Source organism: Ambystoma mexicanum, chromosome 10 (assembly GCF_040938575.1).
Source record: "Ambystoma mexicanum isolate Mex_15411 chromosome 10, UKY_AmexF1_1, whole genome shotgun sequence".
NCBI classification, from domain to species: Eukaryota; Metazoa; Chordata; class Amphibia; order Caudata; family Ambystomatidae; genus Ambystoma; species Ambystoma mexicanum.
In genome coordinates this window covers 843,065,648-843,089,644 of record NC_090932.1, presented here as the reverse complement: position 1 = coordinate 843,089,644, position 23,997 = coordinate 843,065,648, and the positions used below count along the sequence as shown (strand labels likewise).

At 45.0% G+C, this 23,997-nt stretch overlaps 1 protein-coding gene across 1 annotated transcript in view; it reads left to right on the top strand.

The window, feature by feature from the left end:
• The window catches only part of ZBBX (zinc finger B-box domain containing), a 1,294,113-nt gene that overhangs the window by 896,524 nt on the left and 373,592 nt on the right, over positions 1 to 23,997 (top strand). The gene's annotated exons all lie outside the window — the stretch shown is intronic.

Here is a 23,997-nt window from a genome sequence, read left to right as displayed (position 1 = left end):
GTCTGAGTGTCTTAAATCCGTCGCCCGCACCGACCGCCACAGCGGTAGGTCAAGAACGTTGCCCCCTATCTCGGCCGGGAGCAAGGCTACTCAGTGCACCTGCGGTACCTTTAGAAATGGATAATCCCCAAAAATCTAACGAGGTGGAAAAATATGTAATTCCCATAAACAATTATACTCTGGAAGCTTTCATCAGAGCAACAGTGGCTCAGATGATTGATCATCAAACTACCCCATTAGACGCACCCTCTAATATCACGTAAACTATTGCATCTGTTCAGGATCATGAGGATGTCCAGAGGGTGGGTTGTATCCCGAATGTAAGGGTGGCGTTACACATGTTAAAAGTGCCAGTAGGACCAGGCATCTGTATGCCCATAGAAGCAACCATTGATGCCAAATGCTCAGATACCGGACACTATGAGGGATCATCGGGGCAACAAATTACAATTGATCAACATGGGAAGGCTCCAAACTCTCTATTTCATAGTGATTTAAAATCTATTGATTGGAGGCAACCCTGTTACCCTGACAATCCTAGCATTATCTTACATTAATTGTTTCATTATGGGGGCCCTGCCTCACTAAATAGAGGGCGAGTTTTAGCTTTACTTAATGAGATCCCTGCCCTGAGACTCCTGTCCTCCATATATATAAAATTGGTTTATTTCATTCACCCGGAATGTTATGATCATGTGCGTCTGGTATTTAATTCCTGCACTGTGTATGGCGCTATCTTATTAGAAACCCTACAATTTAATCGTCTGGGGTATGATATTTTGATCTTCAGCCCTGGACTGAACTTGCTTGATCAGGGTGCAGAACCACGAGGACCCCTTAAAGACACTCAAGGGAGGAGAGGATCCACATATGGCCCACAATGGGACTCAAAGGCAGGAGAGGATCACAATTGGAGGTGGTTGGCACTAACATTGTGTGACTCCATCTTAAATTGAAATCTTTAAAGCAAAAACTTTAACCATAATAAAGATATTTTGTTGTTATCTTGGAACCCTCGTGGGGGGGGAGCATGGCCAGCTGCAATGTGAGGCGGACGTGTTCCTAGCGAGCTCCCTGCTTGATCTGATATACTGCGATTCTGTGTGAGACAGAGAGATCTGGCAGAGGCGGCTAAGAGCCCCATAAATCCAAGAACTCATGGGAAGTATGTCGCACTAACTTTTACTGCAAACGAAAACGCATAAGCTGAAAACGCGACCGTGACGGCTGAGAGGAGGAGCACGCAAAAGGGTGCCTGGAAACCCTGAGAAGCAGTGAAGATGTGGAGAACTCCAACCTATACCTGGAAGACCCTGCCGATGCACTGAAAGGCCCACGAGAGCCTGGAAGTGACGCTGCTGACAAGGAATAAGCAGTAAGGGCAGAACGTACCAGCCGCAGCTAGAGCAAAGTTTGTATAGCGTGAAGGATTGCCTGTTACGCGGAAGTGAGGGGACGAAAGGGACGGACAGCAGCGCTGAAGACCCGGCTACCCACAAGACATAACGAAGCAGGGCATAGCGGTGGATGGGAATTGGGAAGCAGCACCTGCCCCCCACACATGTTAGAGCGGAGCGCACCCGAGCGGGTGAACAAGAGGACCCATAGTCCCATGGTTGCCCGTGGTGCACAACGCCTTGACACTGAGACAGCAGCATGGTGTAGAAGCTCCTCTGCCCCCCCCAAGTGCATACATAGTGAAGAAAAAGCCCAGAGTACGCTCAGAGGACCCCCCTAGATAACACATGTTTAACTCGCCAAACAGCGAAGCGAGAACAGATGCACCATAGAGCTCCAGGAAACTGCAGGCAAGGCGGAGGAAGAGGAACAGGCCAAGGGCCAGGGGTGAGAATAGAGCCCATCAAAGACAGCGAGATAGAGAAATTAGAAAGTTGCACAGCCCGGGAAGCAACACGCTCCAATAGAGTAATAAACACTGCGACCACTAATAGAAATACCAAAACACTGACAGCACAGGTGAAAGCGTTCACCCAAGGGACCCCAGGAGAAGAGAGGAAAAGAAAGAGGAGAGGAATCCGCATTGAAGAATGCACAGAACCGCACAGGTATCCCACAAAGACACTAAACCCTGAAAAGAGTACTAATTGACGAGACGCCCAGAACCAAGCCAAACTGAAATAGAGTGCAAGTAAGACAAAGTGAACCCCAGCACTTCCCGAATGACTAGAAGCACATGACATATTGTCAGCAAGAAGATAAGGATCATACCCAGTGCATGAATGGGCAAGAATAGAAACATGACAACCACAGAACTACCAGTGGAAGCTCGATGTCCCCACAAGAGAAACAGCTGCTAGAACAAGAGAAACCAAAGTATTTCAGAGACCAAACGAAGAGCACAGGCAATCATCCCTAATGTCGGAGGGGAGGAGAAAAACAGTGGCACAGCCTTAGCAAGCGACAATGGTTACCTATGCAAAGAAAAAATTAACAGAAGACAGATCCCACACATCTGGGAGAGCGCATGGGAAGCAATGACTCAGAGCCCCAACATACAGCTGGCGAAAACAAGATCCTAGAAGTGATTGCGGCCATGCGCACATCCACGGTAACCCACATAGGTGAGATAAAATGTGATGTGAGTCTTCTACACCAGGACGTACGTAACCTTGCCAACAGAGCAGGAGAAACAGAGCAGAAGCTGGATGAGACGGCATCCACGACTAAAGAACTAAAGGAGGCAGTCCAAGAACTAACAACCAAAGTCAGAAGGCTACAGGGGAGGGCAGAAGACGTGGAAGGACGGGCGCAGAGGAGTAATAGCAGGATCCTAGGACTACCTGAGGGAGCAGAAGGAAGAGACCCTACACGTTTTATTGAAAATTTACTCCTCCAAGAGATGGGACCTGGAGCCCTGTCACAAGGTTTCACAGTTGAAGGAAACCCCTCCCCAGGAGAAAGTCCAATTATAGCAAAAATTCTTAATTATCGCGATAAGGAGAAAATCATGGCCCACTCAAGATCAGGGGGAGTGATCCAGAGAGACTCAGCAACTCTGGCAATATATCCAGACTACACAATTCAGGTCCAAAGAAGGCGAGCGCAATATGTACCTTCTAAGGAAAGGCTCAGACGTCAAGGCATCAAATATATGCTCCTTTATCCTGCTAAATTAAAAATATTATATATATAAAGGGAAATCACTATTCTTCGAATCACCAGATACAGTAAATGAATGGCTGGATGAACAAAACCTGGGACAGAGCCCGGAAACACAAGCAGATGCGACCCACCACAACAAATGACACGATCAACAAAAATGATTATGAGCAAGATACTGTCGAAACAACAAGAAGGAGATAACATAAATAGGAACTCCGTACCTCAGGTCTACAGCACTCTCAACAAAAACCCCAGGCCGGCCCAAGGACCACGAATACAGGAAGCACACCTCATCCCTTTTTTTTCTCGAAATTCCTGTTTAACCTGCCCGGGCACCCAGCCCCACACCCACATTGAAATGGACTGAGACTACTCGGTAGTACTCAACCACCGACTTCCCAAGACGCATCGGGAATCAATGGTGGTGTTGCCTCTACGGAACTACGCCGGTGAGCATCAAGTTAAATCTTATGTTAGAGTTCCGTTGTTAAAGACAGTTACGGACAGACCGCGATCGAAGCGGCCTTACAAGATGCAATTTACAAAAAGTCCAAGGGTCAATGTCACAAAAAACAGAACAATTAGGCAAATGCACATATACCCTAATTTAATGCAGAAACATAGTGCGAAAAGCCCATCATCTAGGGACAGAGACATGGAACCAATAACACGCTCCAGATGCCAGAAACCTTGAAAATGGCACGTGGAATGTACGTGGCCTTAACAACTACGTTAAAAGAATGAGAGTGATAACATACCTACGCCAAAAAGCTATCCACAGTGCCCTGCTCCAAGAAACACACTTGACACCTGACAAACAGTAATGTATATTTAGCAAATGAAGAAGTAGAGGGCTTGGCACAGCATATTCCAACTACGCAAGAGGAGTACTCGTATGGATTGCCCCAGGAGTAACGCTCCAAATATTAAACGTATACTCCGACCTAGAGGGGAGAGCAATATTACTACACAGATTTGTAGACAAGAAAGAAATCTGCATAATCAATACATATGCACCCAATCAGAACGCTGCCGCATTCTACCACTCATTATACTCCATTCTGACTCCATATAGGGGCATGCAATGGTTCTGGGAAGGGGACTTTAATTGTGTACTAGATTCAACTCTAGATAGATCAGAGATCTCACCTCGACCACTCCCCCTCTCAGCCAGAGCATTGAAAGCGTTAGTACGAGACCTGGAGCTCCAGGAAATATGGCGGCGATTACACCGAGAGAAACGAGAATTCTCATTCTACTCGAGTGTGCACAGGATTTACATGAGAGTTGATTATGCCTTTACAGGGAAAGAACACATGGGGAGCATAGTAGGGGCCACTTATGAAGGTAGAACACTATTTGATCACTCACCCCTGACAGTAAGATGGGCACTCACAGATCATCCAGCACCTATCCCCACATGGAAACTAAGAGCAGAATCACTGCAAGATAGTAGTTTTAGGGAAGAACTAAGACGACATACAGAACAATATGTTGAGCACAACTTGGGAAGTGTTAAAAACACAGTGTGGGAGGCTTTCAAAGTAGTTATACGGAGGGCGGCCATAGCTAAAGCAGGTGGAGTCCGAAAGGACCTGGAAAACCAAATATCAGGAGTAGAAGCCGAGATAAAAAAAACTGGAGGGAATGGAATCAATAGCAAAGGAAAAGGAAAGTACACTCATAGAACTAAGATAAAAATGCATAGAGCAATGGTAAAAGTTAGACAACTTTAGCTTTGCAAAATATACAGAAAGAATACACAGGCAGGGCGATAAACCAGGCAGACTTCTGGCCTGGCTGGTCCAGAGCCAGAACACCAGGGAAGAAGTGGTGGAAATAGCAGATGTGTATGGAAATATATGGAGATCACAGGAAGAGATTAACAACACTTTTAAAGACTTGTACAGTAGATTATACGAAGATAACACACAATCCAGACAAACAGAAATAAGAGAAACCCTTTAAGACATAGGACTACCCTCATTAACAGCAAAACAGAGAGAAATTGTTAGATACCCCCCTCACCACAGAAGAGTTACAAGGAGTTATCACTGCACTGTCCATGGGGAAAACACCAGGAAGCGATGGACTTGCAGCAGATATTTTTAAGGAGTACACTGATTTTTTTAGTCCTAGAAGAGGAGACCAGTGCCATACCCGATAAAATGGAACATGCGGTGATACTCCCCATCCTAAAACCTGGAAAAGATAAAACACTATGCGAATCCTATCGACCAATTGCGCTGATGAATCAAGACACCAAAATTCTCACAGTAGTATTAGCGGAAAGGCTCAAAAAAGTAATTGCCACACTAGTCCACCGTGACCACGGGTCACGTTCCGGGATAGAGCCACAACAGAAAACCTGAGGCGACTTCAGGCAGACATAGACAGGACACACGGCAGACAAGAGGGCAAGGCATTCGATTCTGTGTGGATGGGAATGGTTGTTTGCCACCCTAGAACAGTACAGGATAGGACACAGATGTATGCGGTGGATACACATGCTCTATGGAAAACCACTGGGAAGCGTCTGCACAGGGAAACACATATCAGATCCATTTCCGATCCGTAGATGCACTAAGCAGGGTTGCCCTCTGTCACCCCTATTGTACATCCTAGCACTTGAAACCCTAGCGATACACATGAGGAAATCATGTATAGGCACAGGGCTGCAAGTAGATGGAACCATACATATAATATCCCTCTACACGGACGATATGATGCTGTACATAAAACATCCGGAAGACAACATAGAGACATACTTGGAAGTACTGGAAAATTTTGCACAGCTATCTGGAATTCCAATTAGCAGAAATAAATCCTGCCTATTTCCCCTGGCAGGGTGGGTAGGTAAAGCAGAAGACTGACTTCCCCGCCTTAGCCTTCAATGGAATCCACAAACATTTCGCTACTTGGGCATAAATATATGCCATGAAATTGAAAACACCCACACCACAAACATGGTAAGGGCAAAAAAGGGCCTAGAAGAATGCATAACATTTTGGGCAAAACTACCCCTGTCGTTGATGGGGAGAATCTCACTGGTGAAAATTATAGTTCTCCCACGACTAGTATATCACTTTATAATTGTACCTTACCTTATACCAAAGGCCTTTTTACAGACTTAAATTCAGTACTAAGCAGCTTTATATGGGGAAAAGGCCGGAGGAGAGTTGCCATGGAGGTATTATGCAGAGACTACACAGAAGGAGGCGTGCGCTGCCCGAATTTCGAGTTATACCATCTAGCAGGACAACTCCAACACGTAGCCAGCTGGCCAGCAGACACGGAAACAATGGAGCATGCCCTGTTGAGTGCCAACATAGCCCCATACCTCCTCAAGGAAGCGCTATGGCTAGAGAAAGCGAGAATCACACATCCTCCAATGCTCCTGCAGCTAGGTCAACAGATATGGAACAGAACAAAGAGAATACTAAAAGTAGAAGAACTATATTCCCCCAGATATCATTGGCAGCCCTGCATGGAACCAGCAGAGAACACCTCAAGCAAAGCAGAATTTACTGGGAGGACAAAGGATTGATCACAGCTGGAGATCTCGCCCCTGCGGGGACAATACTAGAGTTCCAAGACCTAGTTAAAACACATGACTTACACCAGGGTCAATACATAATTTACGCGAGACTCATAAGACATCTGAAAAGCCGATGGGCATCCCCGACAGCTCTGCAAACTGAAAATCCTGCTATAACTGCTGTATGACGTGTCCGAGGGAGGACACCTGGTCTCCAGAATATACCAGGCGCTCTTAGAACACGTACCTAAATATCTACTTAAAGGGAAGCAACCATGGGAAGCAGAAATAGGAAGAGAAAGTACAGAAAAACAATGGTCCAAAGCAATGCAATACCTGTTACATCCTGCTATAAACGTTGGTCCTTGTGGCATCGCGGCAGGATGTGCCGTTCCGCATTTGTGAATCCCCCCAGCATGGTGGCGTATCTTTCTTGCTATTCTTTGAGTGCCGGCATAGTTGTTTCACGTACTTCTCAGACGCTGCCAGCGGGTCATGTGACCGGATATAAGGAACCGATGGCTTTGCCTCCGCGCGTCGCTACTTCTTTAGCCCAGACGCTTCGTAAGTGATCGCCTCCTAGGGATCTTTACTCTCTGACTTGTGTTCGATTGCTAACCCTTTTCCCTCTTGTGTGCTTTAGCATTGAATCTTCCAGAATTCAGGGATTCTTTGATTCCACCCGCCAAGACCCCCTGCAGCGTATCTCAGGACCTCTATCCGAATCTAGTACAGTTGTTTTCATTCTATGGTACTTACTTTCAGGTCATTTCCTCTTCTCTCTTCCTAGACCCGCCATTCTGCTACTTGCTACTATTCTACTAACCCTCCTCCTCTTCCGTACCTTCCAGGAGTGTTCCTTCCATCCCTTCAGCCTTCCGAGTTCCTTGATACACGGAGCGCAATTTGTCTGCATTAGTACATCCGAGGCAGATATAGGTAGGCACAGGGATTTCTGTGAGACTCTCCTCTTCCGACCTTTACCTCTCTCATCAGCTCTTTCTCATTTCTACAGAACTCTTCCCGACTGAACTCGTACTTCAGCATCACAGTTCCCGCAAGATTCCAGGACATTGCCGCGCAGGTTTTTTTTCCCATAGAGGGTTTCCCTGGGGACACAGTCCTCTCTTCTCCTGGTTGTTCAATCCGGGTAGGGAATGATTGGGCTTATAGGGAAGCCTTTGCAGTCGTCAGTACCTTTGCCCTTCCCGGTTACAGCTGGATATACAGGTTAGTGCGTTATTCTTTATATCTCTAACTGAGCTTATCGCTATTCGGATAACAATACCCCAAAAAGATCTCCGTAAATGCCAGGCTGAAACAACTACAATTTTACATACTTCACAGATCTTTTTTTTATTTTATTTTTTATTGATTTAGCTGATGTCAAACAACTTTTTCAATTTCATAAAACGAAAAACATAACATCACACTCTTACCATCACATGAATACACAATGTGTACATTTCTAAGGAATAAAATTAATTATGATTAATAAAAAAAATGTTGCTTCTTTACATATAGTAGAACCTTAATCTGTAAATATTGCTACGTTCTGTTAGTTACATTCCTTGCATTTGTGACAATAAGAGATTATTTGTCATTTGTATGCACATTATTGCCAATGTCTCTCAGAAGTAAAGCATTAAGAAAATTAACTGTTGCTATTCTTAAGCTCATATTCGGAGAACCCAAAATCATAGCCCAACTGTATTCAGGCAACACATTTACAATAGAAGGTATATGTTTTTCAGAGAACCTATTTCTCAGATAATTTAAAGCTTTACATTCTGTAATGAGATGCTCAAAAGTTTCTTTCATTAACAAGCTGGTACAAAATCTACAAAAGTTATGTTCAGCGCTGATTTGTTTTCGTTGGGCCATGACATCACGCGTGATCCACAAATTCAGCTGTAGTTTCATAATAGCCAGTCGGATTTGTGGGGAGGGAGATTTGGACAGATATGGTTCAAGGTCTCCCATCTTCTTTTCACCAAACAATTGTCCATTGAAATGTTTATATTGGAGACAAGATGACTGTGTGTCTATCCAATCTTGCAAAAAGATCTTCTTTTTTGCTCTGTCAGGGTTCATAATCAAGGTCTCTAAAGTGACTTCTGCTGTAGCCATGATCTTATAAACATATTTGGTCCACTTCTGAACAAAAGCAGGAGTGGATAGAAGCATATATGATGACAACAGTGCAAGAGCTGTCCCGTCTTTGGTATAGAGAATGCATTTACGAAAGAGAGCACACAATTGCCAATGATATTTGGCTTTTAAAGATGTAAGGCCCAGCTCATATCTCAACCAAGGTCCAGGAGTAGACTGTGGGACATTTAATATTTGTCTCCAAAATTTGGCCTCCAATATATTAAGATATTTTGATGTTATGATTTCTCGCATTTCCAGGCCATATAATAATGGAGAGATTTTTTGTCGCCAAAACAAAATTGCGCGTGTAATCGAGAATTTGCCAAATTTACATAAAATTAACCTGGTCTGAGATATGGCTGCGCTTAGTTTATTTCTTATGGTAGTCAATTGCAAATCTTGTGAAGGACTACCATCGAAATGCAGACCTAGATATTTATAGTTAGGCACAATATCTAAATTAATGTCTTTGATTCTCCATTCCAATTTGTTTCTGTTGGTGCGTTTTGGGGTATACAAAAAACGATTTGTAATTTTTTTAAATTCATGGTTAGTTCATTATCATCAAAATATTTGGTAAGGGTAGTTAATAGTTTTTGTAGTTCAATCGGCGTCTTTGACATTAAGACGAGATCGTCTGCATACCATAGGGCTTGCACCGCTACCTTATTCACGTTAGGAGAGTCTGAATCAACAGTGAGAAAAACTTCTCACAACATGAATAAAAAAATTAAATAGGGCTGAAGCAAGGATACATCCCTGCTTCAGCCCTCCTGCTGTTCTTATCACTGCTGATAACAGACCCATAACAGAAAGTCTAATTTGTATGGATGTGGAAGAGTGCAACATATATATGACATCAATTAGACTTGTGGGACATTTTGCTTTGATTCATTTTTCTATTAATTTTACTCTCGAAACTGAATCGAAAGCAGAATTAAGGTCGATAAATGCAAAATATATCGATGTTTTGGTGTTATAAGCTTGTTCTTTCAAGGCATTGAGTGTTAGTAAGTTTACTTCTGTACCCATTCCTGCCACAAATCCTGTTTGGTTCGGATCAGGATGATTACCAGCTTCTGTCCATCTATTGAAATCTCTCAGAATTAGACAAAAGACATTTTTTCCCGGGATATCCAATAAAGCGATGGGTCGATAATTTGATGGAATTCCTCGATCCCCTTTCTTAAATATGGGAACTATAAGAGACGAACGCCATGAGTCTGGTATCTTTTGTGTGCGGAGGATATTTTGAAAAATGTTGTTAAGGATGATCGTCCAGAGCTTAGGATGTTGTTTCATCATATGGTTTGTGAGGCCATCTGGGCCGGCAGCATGTGAGGATGATGACTTGAGTATAAATTCTTCCACAATCACCTCTGAGCATTCCAGGACCCAAGGCGACGCTGTTTGGATGTTATGTTTGTAAGCATCAGAATTCTAATTGGCATACAATTTGTGGAAATGTGCTACCCATAGATTCTCTGGTACACCATTTAGCTGGGACTGGACTTGCTTCTGTCCAGATCTTTCATTTAGTTGAGTCCAAATTTGTGAGGCATTTTCGGTAGATACTGCGAGCATAAAAGTTTCACTATCTTTTTAAAACATTTTGGCTTTATATGCTCGTATCCAATTTCTGTATCTGCATTTTATGGATTTGTGTGCTTGTATTCTATCGACAATGGGGAGCTGATAAGAAGATCTCAGTTCACTCCTATAGATTTTTTTTGCTTGTTGTATTAAAGGTGTAATGATGTCTCTTCGTGCAGATATTAGGGTTATCCAGGTTTTGAATGATGACAATGCGCCTACATAAGATTCAAAGAAGATAGCTTATCAGGAGATCATTTGAAGCGAGATTTGCATTATTAATAGTTAATCTCTGGGTCATCCATTGTTGCTGTTGGACATTTAGTATATCATTCTATGGCCAAGTAAATGTCAACATGTGATGATCACTTGATGTTTGTTTTACTATTTCAAATTTTGTTGCCATCATAAATAGGTGTTCAGATAAGAACACATAATCAATGTTACTCGTAGAAATGCCTCTCTGCCATGTGGGCAGCGATGGAACGTCACCCGGTAGAGAGCCATTAGCCATCCTCATATTGGCATCTTTCATGAAATTATTTCATTTGGTGACCTCTTGAGGTTTATTTCCATTGGTTAGATCAATGCAATTGAGATTAAGATCTCCCACCAATATTGTCATTGTAATCTTGTTTGTTTTTGCTATAAGTTCGAACAAGGTAGATCGATCTTTATAGAAGATTCTATCAGATATAGCAGCTGGATTTCTACATAAATTAATCGGAGCAAGTTCTTGAATGCCATTTGAGATTCTGACAAGTTGGGTAAAATTGTTAGGAGTTACCCATGGTTGTAATTTAAGACCTGAGCTGATTTTTACTGCGACTAACAAACCGGCCATTGGTCGCCTTTTTGTGCCGGTATCACAGGTAGTAGAATCAAATCATGATCATCACACACAGATGTCGCTTTCATCCACGTCTAATGTAGGGCTACAATGTCAACCTCATTTATGTCAGTATTTTGTCCCCATTGCAAATGACTATTTCCTCTAGAATTCCAGCTTGCCAATGACACAATTTTGATATTCTCTTGAATTAATGGTTATGCTTGTAGTTGAATACCTTCTCCTGTGTGTATTTCTGGAGCCAAATCACAATAAGAACATTGACATTTTATTGGATTAATTTTTAGAGGTGATTGTAGTGCTGAAGTTTTCTTTTGAATGGCTCGGTCTGGGTCCTGTGCCAGGAGGAAGCCCATTTTAAATAATTCCATTTTCGCTCTACACAGTGTGTTCAGGACTAGGCCTCACTTAATCCATAGCCGAACAATAGATAGATTTATGTCACATATAAACTCAACCTGATCGATGTCAGCCGACGTGATGTCCTCCAATTCTCGTACGTCATTAAATATATTTAGGATGCTTGTCCTGCACAAATCGTATTTTTCATAAGGGGCGTCGCAACATTTCAATATCAAGGTGTGATAATTTAAATAACTATTCTTTTTGTTTTCCATTTTTTGATTTTTAAACTTGAATTCTGCATTTCCTTGATTGTTTGTATTTTCTTGCGGTGGAACACTTCTTTGTTGTGTCATCGCAAGGAGAGATACATTTCCATTAGTATTAATGTTGCGATCTGATAACTTTTGTTGACTCGTACAAAATTGAGGATCTTCTCGGAGCAGCATTTTTTGTGGAAGCGGCATTTTCCGTTTCAGTTTTTCGTTGTAAAAGATAAGCATCCACTACTGCTTTGATAATTGCAGTCTGGTCATTATATTGTTTATATCTTCTTGTTCTTTTGGCACCTGCCGTTTGGTGTTTAACCGCAGGGGTTGTGTGTTCTTATCCAAAACTGGAGACGGTCCGTGAGCGGCCAAACTATCTGCTGCATCTGTTTCAAGAATGGTTGCCTACTGGTTTAGAGGTGAGTGGTCCAATTGTTGTTCTGCCAAGGTTTCCTTTTGGTATGTAGTGGCCTCATTATTGGACTTTTATTTATTTGTTTCTAATGTTGGCAGCACTTTTGTAACAGACTTCGATTTTTGACAACCGTGGGTAGCTTTGGTCAAATCGATTACCTGTACACGTGATTGAAAATTAGATGTTTTATTTACTTTGGTATTTGTTTGATAAGGGTTAGTCATTAGATGTCTAGCTCGACCTTTCATGCGGGCACATTTGTTAAAGACATCATATGTTTCTTTCCTCATATTATGAGAACAGTCGGGAGGTTGATTTTCCACACTCACCCATGACGAGTTGAGGTCAACTGTAGTCACTTCATCAGGTTCAATCGGACGTATAATTTGTGTAAATATTGGTAGAGCCTGGACTGCTGTGCTTGTTGTAGCTAGGCGTGTCCTTGTATTTTGATTATTCATATTCTCAATTGTTTTGTTGGAATGGTTCTGCAATAATAGTGCAGGTTATTTATAAGGATGTTTTGTGACCCAATTGGCTGTTTGTTCAATTTGTAAGGATTGTTGATTGATTTTAGACTCGAGGGATTCAAATAGTTTGAATAGATTTTGTATAGTTGTATTCACCGCCACCAAGGCCATTTCAATTAATCCATTATTGACAGGTGATTTGATTTGCTCTTTGGTCGATAAGCGTTGCCTCGGAGTTGGTTGAATAAAGGAAGTGGCCACTGAAATGCTCGAATCCATTGAGCACCGCGCATGATAATCTGAAGAGACTGCATACGAGGGGCTCACTTCTCCTCTAATACTTGCGTGGATTTAAATATCTGAAAATACTTCCTCAGTTTCTGAGGTTTCTTCCACTATTGTCAGTGGAGGGCGTGGCGCCTTTTCTTTCTCCCGTGACTTCATGGCCTGTAATATGGTGATGTCAGAAACACCTTGTATATTTGGGTCTCGAAAGGTCTCACAACCCTCTGGAATTACCTTAGATGTGTCAGCGTTGACAAGAGTCTTCATTAAGGGTGTGTCTGCGATGTGCACGGGAGCGCAAAACAGGTGGATGTCTTTGCTCGATGTAGGAGTTTTAGAAATCGGGGTAAGTGTTTAAGTTTTACTTGAAGTAGAGTGTTTAGATTTGTCCATTAGTTTGTGGATCCGTAATAGTCGGAGTGAGAGGTGGTTTAGACATGTCCGGCATATTAGTTTTTAGTGTGTATGGTTGCATGCTGATGTACACGCCCACACTGTGCTGAACAAGGATGTTGACTCTCTTGTACTCTTACTCTCACCCATACGATTATAATAACCAAGAACCAATCCAAATTGATTCACAAGGCACGAGAATCAATGGCAACAGAGTTAGTCAGATATGCTCATTCACATTGGCCCTCATTACGACCCAGGCGGTAAGTAATCGAAATTACCGCCATGGCGTAATGAGCGTTAACGCCATGGTCCGATGGCGATAAGAGCGCCATATTACGACCCATCGCGCACAAGCATTACGCCATGGCGGTAACGTAAACTACGCCATGGCGTAAATAGCCCTTACCGGCCTCGTTAACAGCGCAGGGTGACCTACCGCCACCCATCATTGCGCCGACCGTAGTCAGCGGTCACCGTAATTAGCGGTGGCCGCAATTAGGCGGAACCGGAAATAGCGTAATCGCGGCGGAACGGGAAACAGCATAGCGGCCATCTTAAAAAACACAATCCATTGCCATCCTACCCAACCACACCACAACCAACCCTCAACCCTGTCATTCCCATAACCCACCCATTTCCTCACCCAACCATGCCGAAAGTTGTGAAGAAGGCATGTGACAGGCAGCGGCAGGAGCGCTTCAGTCGTGAGGAACTGCAAATGCTTGCAGACACGCTCCAGGAGAAGGCCGATGTTGTCTTCTCCACTGAGATGACCCGGTCAGCCATAGGCTGCAAAAAGGAGGTGTGGGAACTTGTGGCACAACGTGTCAGTGCTGTTGGAACCACCCCACGCACCTCCAAACAGTGCCGCAAGAGGTGGGACGACCTGCGGATCAGGGTCCGGGGCATTATGTCTGCCAACCGTAACCTGGCCCTGGGAACTGACGGGGGAGCAGACTCCCCACTGAAGATGCAGCCATGGGAGGAGACATGTGCCTCTCTGATTGGCATTGAGTGCATCGAAGGTGTCGGCGAGATGGAGAGAGGGGCCCCGACATCTGGAGACACAGGTAGGTGCCTCATATCCAGCCTTGCAAGACACCCTGATACACTTGCACGTGACAATCACAATGTGGCAGACGCAACACATCAGCAGATGAGCCACACCCTGCGCACATGCAGCATGTACACTGTACAGTAGGCAGACACACACCTGCATGCAAAACCGAACCTAAAGGGAGGCAACCTGTATGTCACAGGCTACTAACTCCACCATCTATCCATTACACTCTTCACAATGCCTGCTCAATGTCCGCTGAACCATCAATAACAGTCACCCTCCTCTGCTCCACCACAGGCTCGCAATCGGACACTGGCAGGGACGACAGCACCAGCACCCCAGCCAAGAAGGCCAGGAAAGTGGGAGAAGGGAACCATGCATCCACCTCTGCTGGACCCAGGCCGAAACCACGCCAGGCTGAAGAGGCCAGGGCAGCAAAGTCCCCCGAGGAAGGGGTCGTGACAGCGCCTGCAGCCCAACAACACCCACTGTTGCCCACTGAGGGCAATGTGTCAGCAGGGAGCAGTACTGTTGGGGAGACTGCAGCCATCGCTGCCTGCTCCGATAGTGATGTGGAGGATGACACTGGACTTGACCACAACACGCAACTTCACTCACCACACCTATCCCCAATCAGCCATCATGGAGATGACACCCAGGGCCAATCGCCTGCTAAATCATGGCCCGCAACTCCAAGCCCAGTGGGAGTTGGGGAAGATGGGAGTAGTCCCATTGGTCCCCCATTGGCACCCTCCATTGGGCCAGATTTCCAGCTGTCGCTGGAGCAGATTGCCAACAGGCAGGAAGTACTGGGCACACTCCTCACGCAGCATGTTGCAGAATGTGGAAGTGCCAGTGCAGCCATGGAGAGGAGTGCTGATGGCATCAGGTCTGCCATCCAAACTGCCAGCAGGGACATATGCACCGAACTTGCTGCAGTGCGGCAGATGATGAGCCAGCTTATCCAGACAATTGTGGACACATGCCGTACTGAGCAGCCCGGTACATCATCAGCTGCAAGTTCAGCACAAGCCACTCCCGTCCGCAGGTCATCCAGGACCCTGAGGAGCACAGGCAGGGGGGCCCCAGGTTCCGGGAGAGGGGGCAGTCAATAGTGTGCAAAACTATACACACTTCACCACGGGCACTGTCACATGTTTGCAGGGTGTTCAGGGGGGAGAGGGAGGGGGGAATTGGGTGTGTTTGAGTGTTGAGGGGGAGGGGGAGGGGGGAATTGGGTGTGTTGGAGTGTTCGGGGGAGGGGAGGGAGGAATTGGGTGTGTTGGAGTGTTCAGGGGGGAGGGGGAGGGGGGAATTGGGTGTGTTGGAGTGTTCAGGGGGGAGGGGGAGGGGGGAATTGGGTGTGTTGGAGTGTTCAGGGGGAGGTGTTCTGTTATACCTATTCAGAAGAACAATACACTTTTTCATTTCTCACAAACGAAATGTGTGGACATTGCTCATTGCGTATGTGTGCTTTATTGTTTTACAGTCCACAGTGTTGACATACCAGACACACAGTGCCCCAAGTGCCATCCATATGTTACACACACGCTGTGTGTGCTAGAAGTATCGGTCAATGACATTCTGACGCATTATATGCCCCTCCTGTGCATCGCTGCCTCCCTGAGGTGCTGCCCCATCCCCATCATCATCATCCCCATCATCAGGTGGTTGTGGTTCTGCGTCAGGGGGCAGAGGCACGTTTCGTCTGATGCACATATTGTGTAGCATGACACATGCCATGACGATCTTTGCAACCTTCTCATGGCGGTACAGGAGTGCCCCGCCAGACCTGCTGAGGCAGAGGAAACGTGCCTGCAGTAGGCCAAAAGCCTGCTCTATCACCACACAGGTACATGCATGGGCACGGTTGTAGTCCTCCTCATGCTGGTTCGATGGTTTCCGCACTGGTGTGAGGAGCCACCTCTTCAGGGGATAGCCCGCATCACCTGTAAAATGTGAGAAATGAATGTGTCAGGAACGAGATTGATTTGTGAACATGACGCACAACCATGCCTTGATATCGACTGTTAATGTGCACCAATTAGAGTTGTGCTAATGGATTTGCACTGTGCAACCAGTATGTGTTCATGGCTCTCATGTACTGTTTTGCATGCAAAAACACAATGCAGGGGGGACGATTGCCTTGTGAATGGCCATCCACTGTGTTTGTTCAGGCCGTCATTCATGTGACCTTGCACGTGTCCTGTGAGCTTGAAGCTCACATGATAGCAACATTGATGTCTGGCTCATTATGACCCCAGTGAGCATTACTGGTGTCAATGGGGACAGTTTGTGGGTCTTGTAGTGGTGCATTGATGTTCCTGTCTGTCATGTGCCTCCTTTGTGCGCAGTTGTGGGGGACAGGCCTTTCAGTAGTTGGTGCATGGTGACGTGCATTTTGGTGGTTTTCTTTAGGGTCAATGCGGTCACAATTTGCACAATGCACTTGCAGATGGTTGTGTCGTTTTTGGGATACACTTTCATTCACATGTTGGGATGATTAGGTCGGGCATAATGTGTACACTACTCTGTTGACGTCAGTGCTGCCACAGGGAATGATCTGGCTACTGCTAGTTGCACCCATGTGACATATGCATCACCCCCCTGTATCTGCCAGATGAAATATGCATTGGTACGTCATTCAACACCCACTTTGCATTTCCATGCTCATGACATTAGACTCACCGAGTAGGTAGGATCTTGGGCCTGCATGTCGCTCCATGTAGCGTGGTATTGTGGAGTTCCGAAGGACCATTGAATCATGGGTTGATCCGGGGAATCTGGCAGAACAATGTGTGATGATCCTGTTGGAGTCACAGACCATTTGCACGTTGATTGAGTGGAAATGTTTACGGTTGCAGTACGGTACCTCCATGGCATGTGGGACCACCAATTCAACATGGGTGCAGTCAATGGCACCAATGCAACCAGGTATGCCGGCCAGTGCATGGAAACCCACTTTGGTGTTGGCAATCTCCTGGGCAGACCGTGGTAATGAGATGTGGTCCTCTGTGTGCTTGAGGAGGGCATCGAGCACTTGCATCAGTGTACGCGAGAATAATGGTTGTGATATGCCATGCAAGTGCCCCACTGTGTGCTGGTAGCTGCCTGTGGCCAGGAAGTGGAGCACGGACACTACCTTCAGTAGGGGGGGGTGGCAGTGGGTGTTTCAATCATGCTGACGATGTCGTTGTGTATCATGTCCACAATGGTGGTGATGGTGTCCCGGTCCAGTCGGTACAGGGTGTGGATCTGCTCAGCGGTGAGGTTGAATGGGCTGGCTCTGATGCGTGGGATTGGGGGCTGCCTGCGTGGTGGCACTGGCTGTGCTGGTGGGGCTTGCTGGGCCTGCCTTGCCCTCCTCCTCCTGTGTCTCCTCTGTGCAGCCTGTTGTTGTTGTTGTAGTTGCTGTTGTAGCACTCGCATTGCTATCAGGTCCTCCAGCCCCAACATTGCTAGTCGTATTGGTATCATTGTGGAGTGTGACTGGGTGTGGGAAGGGGTGGGGTGTGCTCTTTTTGTACTTCCTGAGTCTGTATTGCCTTCACCTGTGCTGTTTCTGTGCACCTGTGGCAGCTGCATTCACTTTACATGGCCCTTTAAGGTTGGTTCGCGATGACGTAATTAGCACCATGGCGGTAAGGTACTTAACGGGCTGGGTGATGGCGTTAGGGGCATGTCCGCTTGGGTCGGCATTCGCGTACCTTTCCGCCATGGCGCTAAGTACGGTGTGGATGTTCGCGTGCGCGCGCCCTTGGCGCAGTCAGCGGCAGCGTTAGCTACGATGCCGCTAATGACATCGTAGTTTACGGTCACGGGTTGTAATCGGCCCTAGCGGAAGACGATGGCGGTAATCGTTTACCGCCATCGTTTTTCGCTTTGCGCCAATGTCGTAATGAGGGCCATTATCTATTAAGAATCTAGTACCGTGGCTCCACGGCTCAGTGGCTTAGCGACCAAGCAGGACTTCCAGGGACTTGCTTGGGTGCGCGCGCGCGGTTTGCGCACATGCACGATTATATAGCAACTCCCCAATTGATGTAAGACAAGCCTGAATAAAATAGAAACAATACGTCAAAAAGGAGGTTTTAGCACAATAGTGCTAATATCAATGTCAATTATAGTGCAGTTCACCTTCTGGGCAGTGTAGTCGTGTTCTTTGGATGATCTTTAAAGTCCTTTGGTATCCAATAAAAACGTAGGCAAAACGAAGAAAAACAAAGCAGAGTACCTCGGCCAGGCGGGACTTCATAGATCATACTTGACACCTAAAAAGATATCACACTTCGCAGTTGCAAGCACACAGAGCTGCCCAAAATGCAGAAAAGAGAAAGCAGACGTGGTACATATGTTCTGGTCTTGCCCAACAATCCAGACATACTGTTTGTTTGTGCATTTATATAGCGCTACGAACCCTCAGGTATCTGAGCGCTGCTCATTTCCCACGGTGTGTGGTGCTCATTTATTGACCTCGGAAGGATGAAAGGCTGAGTTTGGCCCTCCCGGGATTCGAACCTGCATCAGTAGGCTCGGCGCAGATGTCAAAGCAAGCGCTCTACTAGCTGTGCTATCTGATCGGCTCAAACTGACGAGATATTGAACAGCGTCTGTGGAAGAATGGAATAAAAGGCCAGAATGGTCAGCTGAGGCCTTTCTCTTAGGACTATACAAATATCCAGGGAAAGACAGGGCAATGAGAAGGATGATAGACCTAGCATGGGCACTGGCGAACAGCAGTGACGTGGAAAGCCAAAGAAGGACCAAGCATATAAACATGGTGGAAAGATTTGAAAAGATGGACCATGGCAGAGACAGCAGTATGGTATGAAGCGCTAGAAATGGGACGAAGAGAAAGCTCTGTAGACATTGCATTGTGGAATGTACTTGTGCAAGAACTGTTCACCTCGCCAGACGACAAACCCCCTCGAATATGGCAATCTGTAAAAGAACAGTGACGAAAGATCTAGAGAAAAACAGCAGACCTAGAAGCTGACACCCCACGCCAGCCTAAAGGACATTTTGACCCAAGGAACTTGTAACTTTATGCAATACAGATCATGGAGACAGTTACTGTTTGAGTTGGGGTTAGGGTGGGTAATGAGCGGAGGGTGGGAAAGGTAATTTAACAGTTGCTATGTATCTGAACATTGAACAAACATGTTCACTATACTTGTGAAACTTCAATAAAATATATATTTTTTTAAATCTAGGAACTCCCGTGGACATGCCCACCTCTCCTCTTCCCCAGATTTATGCGCAAGATTAAGGAAATGTAATATCTGTATTCAAGAAACCTGGATGACCACCACGTTTCATTTGGATGGGGTTAATTCCTGTTTTGTGCCGGCCAAGAAGGGTGCTAGGGGCCGCCCTTCTGGCGGCCCACTGACCGCTATTAAGTGTGGACAAGGTCTTCAGATATTGGATAGCTGCGCTCTTCCTCGTGGTCTTTTGGCAGTTGTTGTGGAGGTAAAATTACCTTGTTCTCCCCTCTGTATCCTTCTCTTAAACATCTACTGGAATTGTGTTCTAAACTTTCAGGAGACCATTGAAAAGATCAATGACTTGATTTCGGAAATGCTGTTAAAGTATAGAGGGCTTCAAATAGAAGTGATGGGAGACTTAAATGCTGAAATTCCCTCTGTTCATTCTACAACCTTACAACAAGTGCCGGATCTTGCGATCCTGGCAGCCATGTAAGAAGGTGGTAAAAATCGGATAATTGGAGGCCCACCGGGTAGTAACAGGAAGCAACTACAGGGTCAGATCTGGCAAACCCTTTTCTTAAACTGGGGCCTATTTTCCGTAAATTCCACGTTAGGGCGAAACATGGATCCCAACACATGGACGGATGGCTGTCACATTTCGATAATTGATTATATTTTTATGTCCCAACGTCTCTTTGACGTGTGTGACTCATTTATTATCAAGAGTTCTTTTCTGAGCGACCATAGAATCTTGGAAGTAGCGATACGTGTGAACCTAGATACCACTCCTAGCAGTTCAATTCCTTTGAATTTGAATTCCCAAGTAAATAGCTCGAAAACTTAAATCATATGGCATAATGGTAATGTGAGCAAGCTTAATATGGTGTTTGTCTCTTATTTTTATAGTAATACATTGGACTTAAGGCGCTCTACCTTTACATCCTCCAAATTTCTCTCCCACGTAGACATGTTGCTTAATTAAGCCATCAAAGGCTGGATTAGGAAACCATCTAGAACCATCCATCTTCATGCTTACGGCAATCTAGTGAACTTACATAAAAACATGTAAGAGGGAGGCGAGAAGGTTGCTGAACAGCGGCCTCCCTTGGGACTCCAAACGGATTGGAATTCGAAAACAGATACAAAGAAACTGAAAAATTGGCTCAAGGACCATAAGGCTGACATGCTTCAGGCTGGCAACGAATCTAAGTTGCAAGCACAGAAAGACGGTACATCAAGACAATTTTGGCAGTTGTTAAATGCCATAGTCTCTCCTCAAGTTTCAGCACAATCCACTAGTATTTCAGAGGTAACTTGGGCTTGACATTTTGGCAGTCTTTTTGCAGCAAGAAATCTGATGCATAACAATAATTATTCCATGAGGAATCATAAATGGAACTGTGACTTTTCTATATTAGACATTACGAAACAAATTCAAAAGTACAGCTCGTCAAGAGCTGCAGGGCCAAACCGCTTGGCTAATGTCATATTGAAAGTGAATCTGGAAATGTGGGCAAAAGCTCTATTCCTATTTTTTTCAGATATCGTAAAATACAGATGTATACCATCGACGTGGCACCATTATAAAAAAGGGATAGGCGTTCCCCTTTAAATTATTGACCCATTGCTTTATTGGATGCCGACTCGAAAATGTTCGCAGGACTCGTGTTGAAACAACTAGATGAATGGTCCGAGAGCAATTCCATCTTGTCATATAAGCAGTTTGGCTTCCGAAAAGGCAGTGGGGACAGAGGTGGGAGGTCTGATGGTCTCATTGCTGCAGGCAAAGGCTTGGAAAAAAGACACCCGTCCATTTTGCATCGCAGCTATGGACTTGTCCTTAGCCTTTGATGTTGTAGACCGAACCGTGTTACGGTCCAAACTATCAACTTTAGGGATCCCGGGAAGTATTTTAGCTATTTTGATACACTTGCACAAAGGTTCTCAAGTGCAGGTCCCTCTCAATAACGAGGGTCTCCTTTCCTACCCGATTAAAACTATGAATGGTCTGCGTCAGGGCTGCATTTTTGCCCCTTCCCTTTTCAATCTATACGTGTTGGATGTGGGAGTACATTTGGACAATGCTTCTTTCAATTCTCCTATAAATGAGGGGCTAATAGTATGTTGGTGTGCATATGCCGATGCTTTCATACTTATTGATTGCTCCCCAATAGGCCTGCAGCATCTAATAACAGCTTTCTCCAAGTATATTAGCTCTAATGGCCTAGTTATAAATGGTAAAAAAACAGTGATTATGCGTTTGAGCAACCATAAAAAAAAAACAAATGTATATAGTTGGTACTTGAATAAAGAAAAATTGGCATTAAGGGGCTCAATGTTTTATCTGGGCTTTCCACTCGTTGTCAATTCTAAGAAGCACCATTATCTATATCATATATTGGAGAAGACCGACAATTTGACTGCACAAATGAGAAAGGTTGTATGCAAATTTTGTAAATATCCATTACGTTTTTATAAACTAAAAGTAATTCTCAAATTATGTTACGGTCTGGAACTGTCTCCTATGAGGATGCAGTTAAATTTGCACAAGATGGAGTCGAGAATTTGGAGAGCAATTTTGTTTTGCTTACCAAAGTGTATCCCACTGGCTGCCCTGAGGTATGAACTTGGTCTCCAATCCCTTGGTAGTGTGGTGGAATGGAGGCGACTATCACTCTACAGGAAACTGGTGATGGAGACGGGAAACAGTCTATATTTCGATTTAGGCACTAGACTACAACAAGGGATTCAGACTTCTCAATTTATGTCCCACCTGAAAACTGTGTGTGATACTTTGTTAGAAAAAAATGGTTTGAGTAGGGATGTTCTCCTGCACAACCCTATGCCTGTGAAACGTCTATTGCAATTTGCAAACGCGACAGATACAATGGTCCTAAACAAAAAGAAATGTTAATAAAATGTTTTTGCAAGTGTGACTATACTGAGCTTTGAATAAAAATAAAGCAACATAATTCATTAGGAATGTATTGGCCACACATTTTTTAATTGAAATGTGCACAACTATTGATGAATAGCGTGAGATAGGGCCAGTCTCTCTCCCTATCCCCTAACCCTAGGTAAGCGGCTAGTCAGCGCATCCTAGGGGTAGCATCATCACAAGGGCTTAGGAAGAAATGTTGGAGGGCAAGTTTAGTCATAGACTACATGATTGTAGATATTTATGAATAACTCTGAACATTGGTAAAGACCTGTGATTTCTGTTGTGTGACAAACGTATTGGGGAAATTCACAGGAATACTCCCCGCTCTGAGTCCAATAAGTATGTTTTCTGCCCCTTAATGAGCCCATTTATAATTCCTACATCCCCAATATAGAAGCAGCCAGCGCAAGAGATAAATGGACAAAAAATCAGATGTGTGACTTTTGGGTAACTGCAAACCCTGAACCTTTGGTCTGGAAAGCCTGGGAGATTGGAGCCTAGCTGGAATTTATTAGCCTTGATCCACTAGCAGAAGACTCCTGAAATTCTGCTGGGTCAGTCAGCACTTCAACCAGAGACGACCTTGGGGAGGAACCCTCTGTCCTGGCAGAAGAACCAAAAAAGAGTCTCTTCGAAACTATACCAGAAGCCTGAGAGAACCAGTCGGTGAAAACAAACCAAAGCCCAATGAAGTGGACTATAAGACCTCCCAACTAGCCCCACTTTCCAGCAGTGGAGGAAGCCCACCAGTCCTGATGAGGAAGAAGAGGAGGCCAAGCGTACCACATCAGAAGAAGACCCCAGTCGCAGGGATGCAGGACCAGAATCAGCATCTATTAAAGGCCTGTTAGCGGCCCTCCTAGAAGGCCAACTGGCTTTCATCCGCCAGCATCAAGAGACTCTTTTAGCCTTACGGAGGGCTATCGCAAAGAGAACAGCCAGCAGTACCACCTGCAATCCCATATAAATTGGGCAATGGAGAAGGTCCCACCAAATTCTTTGGTGAATTTCAAGCAGGTGGCTAAGACCGCAGGTTGGCATCGGGATCAATGGGGTAGATATATTGCCCCACTGCTAAATGGAGAAGCACAGCAGACCATTCAAGCACTTAACCCTGATGGGAGAACTCCCTATGAAGAATTTTAAGATATATTGGGAAAGGATTGAGAACACTTTAGGCTACGTCAAAGGCATCTACAGTTACAACAAAGAGAAACTCCCTGCCACATGTCAAACAGAGTGAGGGACCTGTTGAGCAAGTGGCTAACAACCAAACCTATGACAAAGTCAAATAAATGTTGATGTTAGAACAATTTGATTCCCTACACCAATATCTACAAAACGTTGCCTG